This window comes from Bombyx mori, chromosome 3 (genome assembly GCF_030269925.1).
Source record: "Bombyx mori chromosome 3, ASM3026992v2".
NCBI lineage: Eukaryota > Metazoa > Arthropoda > Insecta > Lepidoptera > Bombycidae > Bombyx > Bombyx mori.
The window spans coordinates 14,420,131-14,434,477 of record NC_085109.1 but is presented as its reverse complement, the minus strand read 5'-3'; the positions used below and the strand labels follow the sequence as shown (position 1 = coordinate 14,434,477).

The 14,347-nt window shown below is 37.6% G+C and overlaps 1 protein-coding gene across 1 annotated transcript in view; it reads right to left on the bottom strand.

The window, feature by feature from the left end:
* Positions 1 to 3,275, bottom strand: part of LOC101738846 (uncharacterized) — a 474,148-nt gene extending 470,873 nt beyond the window's left edge. Inside the window, exon 1 of the mRNA XM_021348311.3 lies at positions 3,033 to 3,275. The gene's annotated coding sequence lies outside the window, so the exon portion shown is untranslated. The remainder of the gene's footprint in view (positions 1 to 3,032) is intronic.
* Positions 3,276 to 14,347: the final 11,072 nt, after the last annotated feature.

Sequence of the window (14,347 nt, the reverse complement as noted above, 5' to 3'; positions counted from 1 at the left end):
TGAAATATAAAAAAGATAAAAACTGAACAGTTGAAGCAACAGCTCTGTATGTTTGTTTATCTTTATAGAGCAACTCAGTGTGTGGTACAGTTTTACTAGGCTAAACTTTATTTTGATGTGAATAAAATCATGAGAATTTCTTTGCCCACAAAGCAATAACAGTAACTTAAGGTTTGGCAATCTGTTTGTCTTGGGTCCCATCTTCACAATAAGACTATCCTACTTGTTGGATAACTTAGTTAATTTCCATTGACTGCTACGTTTTTTTTTGTATAATTCTCTACATTAAAGACGATAAGGTAATATATCTAGTTTTTTTTATTAATGAATACGTAGCCGGTAGCTTTAGCGATAATAAATAGTTAGACACATAACACGGACTTTTTAATCCCTTGCTTTAGAGAGACGAGTGAGTGTTGAGATGATGGCTGATAGAAGAGAATGGAAGAGAAAGATTAGCTGTGCCGACCCCACCTAATGGGATAAGGTGGTGAAAAAGAAGAAGCAGATATATGTGTCCTCTAATACCTCATTAAGCTACCTAGCTTTCTTAGGAGACAAATGTAAATACTTAAACAAATGATATCAAAACATTTAACCTCCACCAAGTCCCGATAATATTATGTCTGTGACAAAATTTATGAACTACAAATTCAACATCCCACATTCCTCAAATAAAGAATTCCCTTTTTTTTATTGCTAGATGGGTGGACGAGCTCACTGCCCACCTTAAGTGGTTACTGGAGCCCATAGACATCTACAACGTAAATGCGCCACCCACCTTGAGATATAAGTTCTAAGGTCTCAAGTATAGTTACAACGGCTGCCCCACCTTTCAAACCGAAACGCATTACTGCTTCACGGCAGAAATAGGCGGGGCAGTAGTATGTACCCGCGCGGACTCACAAGAGGTCCTACCACCAGTAATCCCTCTTCCTATTTTAAGGACATCGGAAAACACAAACGGTACAAGTATGCACAGACTTCGAATTGCAAATATTATTAACAAATATACTGAGTCTGACCCAGATTTAAACCCAGATCCGGTCCCAGTCATACCCAATTTGATACAATAGTACAATAGCAAGAGTCGATCATCGCTAAACCAAGCAGCGAATAAAAATAAGTTTTTTCAAAGTACTCCCACGTCACTTGTTCCATGTCTGAAAACTTTTCTTGAATCAACAATGGCTTGACGAAGTTTGAATTCAGTCGAATAAAGGACGCACGAACAAAGAAATACTCAAAATTCACTTATAGTACACTAGCTTTTGCCCGCGACTTCGTCCGCGTGGCATAGTTACTTTGGCATAACGCTAAATTTTACCCATGACTTAATTTTCGTAGAAAGTGAAAATATCTTGTCGTACATTATTTTAGCGAAACTTTAACCATTTCAGCAGCGGAAGCTCTCAAAAAGTAAAAAAACCCCGATTTTGAAACATTCTCTATTAGTGCTCCGTTTGTTTTGGTCTTAGCGCGATTTTATATGTCCTATAGCCTTCCTCAATATATGGGCAATCTAACACTGAAATAATTTTTCAAATCGGACCAGTACTTCTTGAGATTAGCGCGTTCAAACAAACAAACTCTTCAGCTTTATAATATTAGTATAGATATAATATTTGATGTCATTCGAAATTTAAACTTAAAAACGAAAGTTATGAAGCCCGTATTATAAAAACTCAGATGGTACATACAGAATAAGGTTACGATCCTATTTCATGTTATACTGCTGATCTAACTTGCTACCTTTATAATAATTTCCTTCAGTTTTCGTTATTCAGGGAAATCATTTATACATATTTATTACCAATGAAATGATAGCACAATTAATTCGTCTGTAAAAAAAGATTATTTTTTATTTATTTATTGCATAGATTGGTGGACGAGTTCACAGCCCATCTAGTGTTAAGTAGTTACCGGAACTCATAGACATCTACAACGTAAATGACGCCACCCACCTTGAGATATGAGTTCTAAGGTCTTAGTATACCTTAGTTGGTTACAACGGCTGCCCCACTGTTCAAACCGAAACGCATTACTGCTTCACAGCAAGAATAGTAGGGTGGTGGTACCTACCCGTGCGGACTCATACCATCAGTAATTAAGCAAATTATAATGCGCGAGTTTGATTTTTATTACACGATGTTATTCCTTCACCGTGAAAGTCAACCGCATCGCTCAACACGAATGCACTGGACGTCTTATCCTTTAGGTCACGACGACTTCGAACCATATAATATTACTATACAATATTTGAAACAACTCAAATATTTAAATTATAAACGAAAGATTTAATCGTAAAAATAGTTATAATTATGTCTTCATCTTCATGGAACGCATCAATTAGCTCTGCGTAAAGAACGTATTTTTGTCTGTAACAAACAAACAATTGTATTTACCAGCACAAATGAGCCTAGGGTGGTGTGTGACTCTAGTCCATTATTGGTAGTTATATACACTGCATCGGTACGTTGGTGATTGTGAGAGCTTAAGACACAAATTGTAAGTCGAATGTACTGTATAACGGCCGTCCTATTCTTCACATCGGAAAACGAGACTGAGAGCGTGATTACAGAAATAGGAAATGTGTGATCCTGGATATTTTATTTAACTACACATTTCAAAACCTGTATAAAAATACAAAGGATTCCTTTTTTTTTCAAATTTGTTCAACTAGTTCTATAACGATTAATAATTAATTAATAAATTAATAATATCTATAGTAAGATATAATTTTTAATTAAAAATATAAAATAAATAATATATAAAATTTTAATTAACTATTTTTATAATTCTGATTTATTTTTATAAAAATTATAGATGAGCATACGGCTTATCTGATGGTAAGTTATCACCGTCGCTCACGCTGAGCCAAGGATCCAAGAGACATAGCTTTTATTCAAATTCTAAATTCCTCCAAAACATCGAGATCACTATTATTATTATTCGGGAAAAAATATACATACAATATATTTTTATAAATAAAAAAATAAAAAATAAAATTAAAGACATTGCATTGCACTCACCAAAGCATATGCTTCAGCATAGCACGCTCACTCTAACACTACACATAAACACTAAAAACACGAGTCAAACAAAAGCCAACTCTAGGTTCACTACAATTACTATCACTTTAGAAAAAATAAAAGTCTCAAACAAGTTTTAAAAAAATTGTTACGAAAAATTTATTTTGCGAAATATTACTATTTTAGGTAAGGAAAATCGCCACCTCGCACACGACCTCTCGCCGCAAAACCGCGACGTAAACTAAGTCTTCGGAACGAGGAAATCAACCCTTAGTTTTCCGCGACAAAGCGAGAGAGCGCGAAGGTTTGATGAGGAAATGCATAATACCGAAAGAGAGGGATGGATAACGCACGTGGCGTTGCAAAGACTGCAACGGTCATTGCCACGGTAATTTTGGATGCAATCAAAGGTTTCCTACCTCTATTGTATGTTATGTTGTACCTACTTAAAATAATGACAGGTGTATGTATCTAAGATCAAACTTTTTAATTAATTAAATATTTGTTCAAGTAATTTACATTATACTTTCCTAGTATTATAGTGTACTATACCTTTTAATTATAGGGTTTCATGTTACACTTACAACATACTAGTATTTATGTAAATTAAGAAGAACCCAATATTGTTGGTAAATATGATAAACATACAGAGTTTTTTTCTTGTGAAACCTTTGCAAAAAGTGTTTTTGTTTAGTTTTTTTTCTGTGCCTATTGTGCTACGGCTTGACTGAGCTACGAGTATTGTAGATGTGCTACGACGAGATATCATTGCTACGTGCTCTACGGGGCTACGAGGCTACGTAAAGGCTTTTTAGTATTAATTGCTTTTTCTCCCTAATAGGTAGGCAGTATAGAAGCCGAGCTTGCAGCGCACTTGAGAGTAAGTAGCCTTAACTCGCATTGCTAGCGACACAGCGAATTAAAAAGCAATGATCACCAAATATGCATTTATTAATATCTAATGGTTAATTTCAACATTGCGACTACATATATAATATTAAGGCAGATGATGGTGTCTATGGACATCAGTTACCAAATAATACAAAAGAGGTCTGCTAAAAAAAAATTTTACTTAATTTTTTTCATCCATCTAAACTCACCTTTATTTGGCTCTCTATCGTTTAATTCCTCACTCGATTAGGATTTTTTTGCAAATTATTCACATTCCCCCGACAAGCTTCGGAAGTTTTAATGGGCACGTCCGATCAATACGCCGCATAATATATTAACTATGGTTTATGTTTTTTGCATGTTTATTTCTAGTTCTACTACAGACAGACGAGCATATGGCCAACTTGATGGTGAGTACTTACCATCGCTGGTAGACAACAGCAATGTCAGTGGCACAAGCGGGCACCTACCTACCGTTGTAGTGGGTTAAATAATTGCACAGGTTTTGTGTAAAGTTTATCATATTACTTAGAAACGAACCTAAAAGTGTGATCCTAAAAGTAACCCATATTATTTTCTTGTCAAGAAGCTTGACCGTGGTTCTAGTACCGTGAACTCAACCAAAACCATTATCCACAATACTGGTTTACAGGATCAACGGACTTTTAGTTCGAAGTAGCATTTATTACACGGTACTTGACCCGATACCCAGTTCTAAAGTCACCGCATATGATCACGGAATATTTGATGGAGAATTGATCCTGTAGTGGATTCATTCGCAAAGCAGTTACTCTTGAGTTGTTAGGTCTCCTTTGGTGGCTTTCGGGTAGTTGTTAGCAAATCTCACCCCTCCTGGTTAAGCCTTTGCTCGTCCACCTGTCCTGGTAGAATTGGAAAGACCTCCGGGCCAGTAATCTCTCAAACATAAAAAAGGAGGAATTGCGACTGGAGACTAATGTTAATTTTATAAAATATTAGACATGCGAATGGGTTTACGGCCCATCTGATCTAAGGCTGCCGAAGTCTACCGACATGAACAACGAAAATGGGACCACCCACATTGAGAGACAAGGTGGAAACTTCAGTCTCAAAGGCATTGTATGACGGCACGGTATGCCGAGCCCGCACGGGTACCACCACCACGTCTGTTTCTGCCGTAAAAAACAGCACGGTTTTTCGGTGAGGCGACCGTTGTATTATAAAACTGAGACTTAGAACCAATTTGTCAAGCATTTACGTTATTGTTGTCGTTAGCCTCAGGTTATCTCTTAACACCGGGTGATCCACACTTCAAAGCAACAAACTGGTGGCTTCTACTTTCCAAACCGGTGTACATGATTGCTTCGCGGTAGAAACAAACAGGATAGTGGGATCTGTCCATGTAGGCTGATAGTACGCCCTAGGACCAATAAATTCCGATTGGCCATCTTAGTACACTGATATGGCTTATGTTACAAGCCAAATTTTTTACGTGTTATTTATTGTGTATCTTTTCTTTTTTAGCTTGTAATGTGTATTGTATGCCTAATAAATGAATAAGTAAAAAAAAGAAATAAAGAAATAAGATATCATACTTAAAGAAAGCTCTTGTCCTTTCTTCGGTGACTCCCTTCGTCACATTTTTGACACCCACGAGTAGAGATGGGATGGTGCTGCTCTAGGTAGCGAGCAATCCTTAACACCTCACGAAAACCAGATTGTCGTAATTGATTTATTTATTAGGTTTCCGTTTAAAAGAGTGCTTTTACAATTAATTCGGTTCATGCTCGTTAGTTAGTTCAATGAATAAATGTACTATACTATCTCGAATAACACTTACATTTCGGGCTGACATTTTAAAAATTGCGTTAATACCAAATAACCATAGTTTCGGAATGACACGTGTGAGAGGTACCGTCGTGACCGCGTTGTTGGCAGAATTTAAAGGGACGAGATAACATGACGACGACACAAGACTCTTTTGATCGACGAGCCGTGCTCTAGTTTAGAGATGGGACGCAAGATATCAGTTTTATCGATAGTTATACTAAGACTTGAGTCAATATGATTTTGTTTCTTTTTCTAAATATGATTTTCTTTTAAACCACGTTTACTATCTTTAATGGCATGTCACAAAAGCTTTTCTAAAATATCAAAACTTAAAACGTCTATCATGAAACACTAAAGAATAACAATTGCAATATTGAATCCATAGTTAAACACACATCAATCGCGGTTACAATAAAAAATATATAAGTATAGATTGAGTATAGGCTATCTTCGTGTCCCAAACTGAAATGAATGTAGGTTACCAGAAATTTTAATCAAAAGTATGAAATAATATTAAGAATAGTATTAATTATACTACGTCATATTATAATTATACTACGTCATACTACGTCATATGATACATGCCATATATTTCAGAATATATTTCAAAAATTTTTGATAAGAAACCGATCGCCTAGAAGGGATTGTTACGCCACTTATTAGTGAAAAGACCACCCACTATACAAATTACATCGGCCTATTGATGAATTTCCAATGCAAATTATGTATTCGAGTGTTTTCTTCTTTTTCTCCACCTTATCCCACCTAGCCTGGGTGGAGTTGGCACAGCCTATTTATCTATTCCATTCTCTTATATCAGCCGTCATCTCAACACTCACTCCTCTCTCTCGCATATCGTCATTCACACACTCCATCCATGTCTTCTTCGGTCAACCTCTTCCCTCTCTACCTTGCACTACTATTTCTATACATCTCCTAGTGGCACGCATTTTATTTTCGAGTATAATAACGCTTATTAATAGATTGATTGTGAAGAGATTAAATTGAATTCGAAAATCTCAATAATGAACCCATATCGATAACTGTAATAACATTTTTATCGCGACTCGCGCAACACTAGCTTGGATCACCACTGACCCTATTAGGGAAGGGAAGCAATACCCGCTATTATCCTTCGCGTTCTGAGCACTGGACTTGGAGCTTTTTGTTTCACGCGACATTGAGCTTGTTAATACCACATGCGGACTGATTGATGAGCTTTCATGACCTTTTCAACATATTTACAATTTGGAAAGAGAATTTGGGATGTTTCAAGTTGTACAATCTCTCTAAAAACCGTATATTTACACATGAGAAATGACTAAAATAATAAACAAGTCGTAGGCATTGATGCTTATTAAGTCTACCAATGCGGAAGAAAACCGGGCTCACTGTCCATCCCGCCACAATAATTATGCAATTTTATAAATTAGTAGAATTAGCAACACAAGTACATTAAATCCAAAAAGGCCCGCATACTTAGTTTATGAATCGTCTAGACATAAGGCCTGATCCTTATTACGTCGGAACAATAGTTACCCTAAAGCCAACCGGATCATCGTCATCGGCAAGGAAGATAAGAGCGTGGTACAGTCAGACCCGAAAAATCTAATAGCCATTAATAGTACACCGAGAAACAACAAAATAATTAAATTCCGTAACTTTACTCATTCCTTTAAACAACGAACAAACAAAAACCCCTTTTATTTTGAAGCGGTTATTTTTATTTGCAAACCCTCTTCGTTCATCCCCTGTAGACTATGAAAATATTCAAAACAAAACTTTTCGACGCTTCCCGAACTTATCGTAGACTTAACGGATACTTACCAGGAGCTTAAAGCTTGCGTTCCACTGACGAAGCAATCGTAGCTCATATTACCACATTTCCAATAATTTAGCGCCAGTAATTTGATGAATCTATTAACCCGACAGTGGGTACCAGGATATCACCACCGTAAAGTCGTACAACCGTATCTGAAAAAACTTTTGTACTAATATTTGAAAATCATGTGTCGTCACAGTTAATTCCAAGAAAGCTACATTAATAAGCTTTTAAACAATGGTCGCCATTTTTTTAAAACAAATAAAAAATAATTAACTAACCATCTACAAAACCATTTTATTTTTCACTTACGCCTTTAATAATAGAATTACAAGAATTTCCAACGACAATACACCGCAGTAGAACATCGCCTTATTCAAAGAATACATACAAAAATCTGCTCGGACATCTGACGTCGACAATGTCAGTTCCACACGTGACTCGCTGACTAAATTATAATTTATTTTAATGTGAAATCAAGTATTCAAGTTGCGTTTGCATTTCGCACAGTATAACAAAGGAACAGTATGGCCATTCCGAAATGTATGTCTGGAAATACCGTTTATTTTTTATCTCAGACAAACGGCCCACTCCGGCTCCGCTCGGGTCTTTAACAAAAATGTCAACGATATCTGACGTTGTTTTATTTTTTATATAAAAGAACACTTATTGCGGCATAACTATAATAGTTAGACATAATATATGCTGTCACGATACTTTTTGTAAATAATAATGTGTTCTACAAAGTCGTAGTACATTATTTTACTCTATCATCAATAGTTTTCGCAGGGCACGCGATGTAAAGAATATTTTAGGTAATCTTTTTACACCTTGGGTTACATTATTAGAGTTTTAGTAAGGATCCCTATTTTTTTTCAAAAAAGATTATAGCCTATGTCACTCGGGAATAGTGTAGCTTCCAAACAGAGAAAGAATTTTTCAAATCAGTTCAGTGGTTTTGAAGCCTATTCAATACAAACAAACAAACAAATCTTTCCTCTTTATAATATTAAGTATAGTTTTGTTAACGAGCTTATGGTTGCTGAATTGTGGATGCTGCTACCCACCTTTAGACATGCGATGGAAACCACAAAATATGTATTATCTGATTCGATCCTTTAAGCCGCACTGTTCCAGCGCAGAAACATTTAGGATGTGATATCGACCCATGCAGGGCTCCAACGTGCCTTGGCACAAGTATGCTCCTTAGTGCCAGTGAGCCAATATAAAATGTACAACATGTAATAACTGTTAAAGTAATTTGTTTATCAATAGTATTTTTATATCATTCAGAAAAGTATTTCATATGTTGTGAAGAAGAATAATCTTAAATTTCACCCGATTAGGAAAATAGAAATAGCATCCTATTAACGCCTTGAAGTTACAAATAATGCACCTATAAATATCATTTGAGACTGCCACATACATATGTACACACAAAAACAATTGTAACTATACCTGAGACCTTAGAGCTTATGTCTCAAGGTGGGTGGCGCATTTACGTTATAGATGTCTATGGGCTCCAGTAACCACTTAACACCAGGTGGGCTGTGAGCTCGTCCACCCATCTAAGCAATAAAAAAAGCCGCGACAGTGATCCCCGCGTAATAAGGTTAACTAAATAATTTAATTAACAAAACAGTTCGCCTAAAACGAAGTTACTCTTACAAAATATTTAGTTATTTTTGTAGCCGTGGTTGTAGCAAGGACAGACAAAATCTGCCAAAAAAATAACCGTGCTGCCGTTATTTATTTTATATATTATTTGAGGTTGTTATTTATTTGAAGTCGTCGTGGCCTAAAGGTTAACTAAGACGTCCGGTGAATTCGTCTTGAGCGATGCACCCCCTATCAATATGGCATATATCTTTTATTTTTCATAATATATTTTATTTTTATTTTACTATAATATGAATCATGTGTCAGCATCGCATGTCTCAAAATCAAAAAAAGTTACAATACTGTTTTCCGTAACATAACGACAGATAGCAACAGAGGGCGACCAAAGTTAGGCCACAACTCGTCCACTAAGCCTATTACATTCAACTATAAAACTTATCGGTCCTTTTCATTTAACGATGCTCATTTTTTAAATACTGGAATAAAGGCATTTTAAGAGCGTAAGGGTTAGTGCTGCCATTGTAAAGCTAAATGCATTCCAGCTTTGAATCGGCCTTATTAGGATTTATCAATTAATGGTCAAAAGTCCTCCCGCGCGTCTATCGAAACTGAATCTTAAATTGTCCTAAGTCCCTGTAATTTCGATTCCGAAGTCTTTTGGACATTAAAACCATAAATATCGAAGTCGCAATCAAACACAACTATAGGATGTCTTTCAAAAAATCCATAACACTATGATTTCATTTTCGATGCTACCGTCTCGCTCTAACCCAAGATGGCGGTCAACCAAATGAAGCGATCGCGTGATAGAACTCCATCCCTCAATATCAGGAGTCGCCCTGTGATATCAACAGGACGTTACAGAATTCACCAAATGACCACGGTGACTATCATTGCATGTTTACCTACTTATTTGATGCAATAGAAACTCGATATCGGTAAAATCGTTTCTCGAGAAATACATTACAGCTCAGTCTATGGCATCGAGCCATTGATTGACCTAGGTGGATCGCGAGGTCTTATCCGCAGCAAAAATACGTAGTAGCAAGTTAAAGACGATAATATATCTACAATCATATCTTTTTATCACATCAATTCAACCTTTTTGAAAAGAAAACCTTTGAGACCAGCATTTATTAGTTCGCAAGCCGTTTAAATAGCTACTTTAAAATTTTATCAGTATACTATGAATCAATTTACGGTAGGCCGCGGTCTGGCCTCCAGATAGCTGTGCACCTTCTTCCAGCATCTTCGACAGCAATTGTATTTTGCAAAAAAGCACAGCCTGTATATACAATACAATTTCCTACATCTAAATTGCTGAAGGTACGCGGTCCGCTGACGTGCGCCGGTTAAAAACGTATTATACACGTGTACCCGCTCGTGCTAGACCATTTGTCATTAGAACGAAGTCGCGCACGCCCTGCTGCATAGCCGGAGATACAGACAATATTTCATTAACAGAATATTGACATTTAATTAATCATTGCGCCTGACAGGATCGGTGATGACTGATGATTAGCACGTACCGCTGTTGGTTATTAATGATAATAATATGCACAAACAAATACAACATAGATATGTTTAAGTGTGCTGTTAAAATAAAGGGGAAGTTACTGCTGAATCGCAGTAAACGGTATAATTTATTGAAGTAAAAACTTCTTTAGCATCGTTGTGATTCGACAGTCGATGTAACGAAAAAGCGACAGTGAAAAGAGACAGACACGTAAATTCATAAGATTTAAGGTTTTTTTTTTTTTCGTCATCATCATTCTTCTGCCCTTCTCCTAATCAACTAGGGTCGGCGCAAAATATTTTCTCCTTCCATACTCTTCTATAATAATAATATACTATTTGTTCGCTCACTCCCCTCTTACACATATATTCTTACACGCGATCCATCCATTCCTTCTTATGTCTACCTCTCCCTCTATATATTCGTACTTCATACATTCTGAATAAATCTATGTAACATATACGAATAAAATGTAAAATAATTATAAAACTTTGTATCACATGAAATTTTACATTCGCCTCATTATCTTGAATCCGACATTTTTGAAGGTTTCACTTCTAACACGTGTGAATTGCACATATGTTTTTCTTTTATTTCTTTTATAATCTCTAGAAAGTAGACTCTAGAAAGTAAAATACATTTACAAATATGAAAAACAGCTAATAAAAAATATCCAAAAAATCACTGCCTCCTGGACAAAATTAAACCAGATGTGTTCCAGTCGAAATATTTTACGTTCCGTGTCCAGGAGCAAGCTTTATCGGGTCGCGTATCAGGTAACCGACATTTAATTACTGATCCACAGGGACTTTGTGCTGTTTCACTTGAATTTATTAAGGCGAATGTTTGGATAATCGGGGATAATCAAAATCGCATTATTATTTTTTGTTTGTTTTACGAAATTCAGAGCCCGACAGCATACGTGCTTTTCAATGACAAAGACGGTTGGTTTGGTTGATTAATGTATATAAAAATTATAAAATATTACTGCATACTTTAAAATGGACACTTAGACCCATTATTTTAAGGCGAATGGCGGCATTTACGTTGTTAAAGTCTATGGGCGCCCGTAACCATTTAACATCAGATGGGCTGTTAGTTCGTTCACCAGTCTAAACAATAATAAATGGGTGCAGAGCACAATAATTTGTATAATACAAAAAGTTACAGCACGTTATGAAAACTCATAAATTAAAAATGTTTTCTATTAAATTAGATATAATTGTACACAATTGTAACAATATTCAGTCTCACAGAGAGAAGTTCCGCAACAAGGTTGGGCAGCTTAAGAATCTGAATGAGTTTGCATTTACCAAAGTTCCGTAGCAATATTTCAAAACTGTGTATCTTTTTCGTCCAGCCATGGTCTGTTTCAGTTTTTTTTTATTGCTTAGATGGGTGGACGAGCTCATAGCCCACTTGGTGTTAAGTGGTTATTGGAGCCCATAGACATCTACAACATAAATGCGCCACCCATCTTGAGATATAAGTTCTAAGGTCTCGAGTATAGTTATTTTACTTTGAAACTATTTGTATTTATTAGCCACAAAACAAGGTATAAGGTTGAGAAAATTTTACCAACTCAAGTTTCAAGATCACCGTTTCAGTCTACCAGCCGTTCACTTTATACTTATATATTAATCCGCAAGCGCTTTCAAATCAAAAGACCACAGAAATGACGCAATAAAAGACATTTCTATTTCACATACCATAAGATCAAATAAGAACAATATTTTACAAACGAAATCCAAGCTTATGCTTCATAGTATTAACAATCACAATGCCGTGAAAGCAGCAGTCATCGGAAGGCCATACCGAAGCAGTAAAGTTGGTCGAGCTCAAACAACACTAAAATCTATTCGGCCAGTAAATCTCAATACAAGCGAACGCGTTACGAACGTTGGCACAGCGCCAGACGCGACCATAGAGTAAATTCGTACTAGATTTGACTTGTATTCCAATTACACAATTTAGACTAGCATGGTACTATTGGCGCGGTAAAATTATAAAATTTATAGCCTTATTGATCTAGTATAGTCTAATTATTACAATATGAGCAGTTGATTCGGCTTACGGTGGAAATTATTCAAGTAAAAGGTTCAATAGCACTATCTTAGTTAAATGTAGACACCTTAAACTAAGGTTTTTTTTTATGATTGAAAGAATACTGGTGGCCCGAAGGCATTTCCAGTTTCACCAGGACAGGTGGGCGAGCAAAGGCTCAGCCAGGAGGGGTGGGATTTGCTAACAACTGCCCGAGCGCCTCCGAAGGAGACCTAACAACTCAAGAGCAATTGCTTCGCGAATGAATCTACTACCGGATCAGAATCGCGACCCACTGAGAAGATCCGGCGAGAAACTCAGCGGGCTGATGCATGGGTTAGGTTGCACGTCGACCTTTGTCGAGTTCGATGAGTACGGTTACCGGGGTCTAATGCAAAGCTTATTGGATCTGATGGATCCGTAAGGACGGGTCTAGGGCGTCGACAGTGACTGGCTCTTGCATGATCAGGATTCGGGGAGTAGTCAGCGGCGGCAACGATAAGGCGATTATCATGACGCATAGCCTTATCGAAGTACCGTTCCGACGCTGACTTCATGTATTTCCGAATTGATTCGAGGTCCAGGTCGTCGTGTAGGTCAACGTTCCTCACGAACCACGGAGCCCCGACGGCTAACCTGCAAAAGTGGGATTGTAAGGATTGGAGGGTGTCTATGTGTGTGCGGGCCGCGTGAGCGAACACCACACTCGCGTAAGTCAAGACGGGCCTTATGCAAGTTTTGTAAAGTGTCACCTTGTTCCGAAGGGACATTTTACTCCGCTTGCAGATCATGGTATAGAGTCTGCCGAGAATAAATGCGGCACGATCGCGGACTGTTTTTATATGCGGGCGGAATGTCATGGATGCATCCAGGGTGACTCCCAGGTACTTGACCTTCCTGGCCCAGGGTATAGGTTTGCCGAAGAGGGTGATCGGAGGTGTGATATTTCTCCTCCTAATGCGGTAATAAGCGGTGAGTTTCCCCTTTGAAATAACACTGCGGTGCTTTTCGCTGGGTTGATGTCTATGCGCTATTTTCGGAACCACTGTCCTAGAGCTACGGCTGCGATCTGAAGCTTCTTCGCAATAAGGGACTTATTTCTACTCGAATAGTAAACAGTCGTGTCGTCGGTGAATAAAGCTAACTGGGTCGGCGGCGACCGGGGAATGTTGTTGACGAATAAGCTAAATAGGAGGGGCGAGAGGACAGAGCCTTGCGGGACTCCAGCTGTGAGAGGTCGTGGGGAGGAGCGGGTGCCCTCGACTCGATATCGAAAAGAGCGATTCGACAAGAAGTCCCGTATGATGAGCACGAGACTATTCGGCACGCCCATGTTGAATAGTTTGAAAATAAAACTGTTGTGCCAGACTTTGTCGAACGCTTTTGCGACGTCGAAGAAGAGGGCTCCCGTGTAGATTGGTTTTGGTCGGTTAAGCCCTACGAGAATGTGCTCCGTGAGGCGGTGCACCTGTTGTACGCATACTAAGGTAATGTGGTGATATAGGACGTATATGTTATTACGGCAACCATAGAGAACAACCTAACCTAGCTTGGGGCTATGAATGCAAATCTGTATTCCTCTGGAAACCATCGTTGTAGCGAGCTAAAATATTT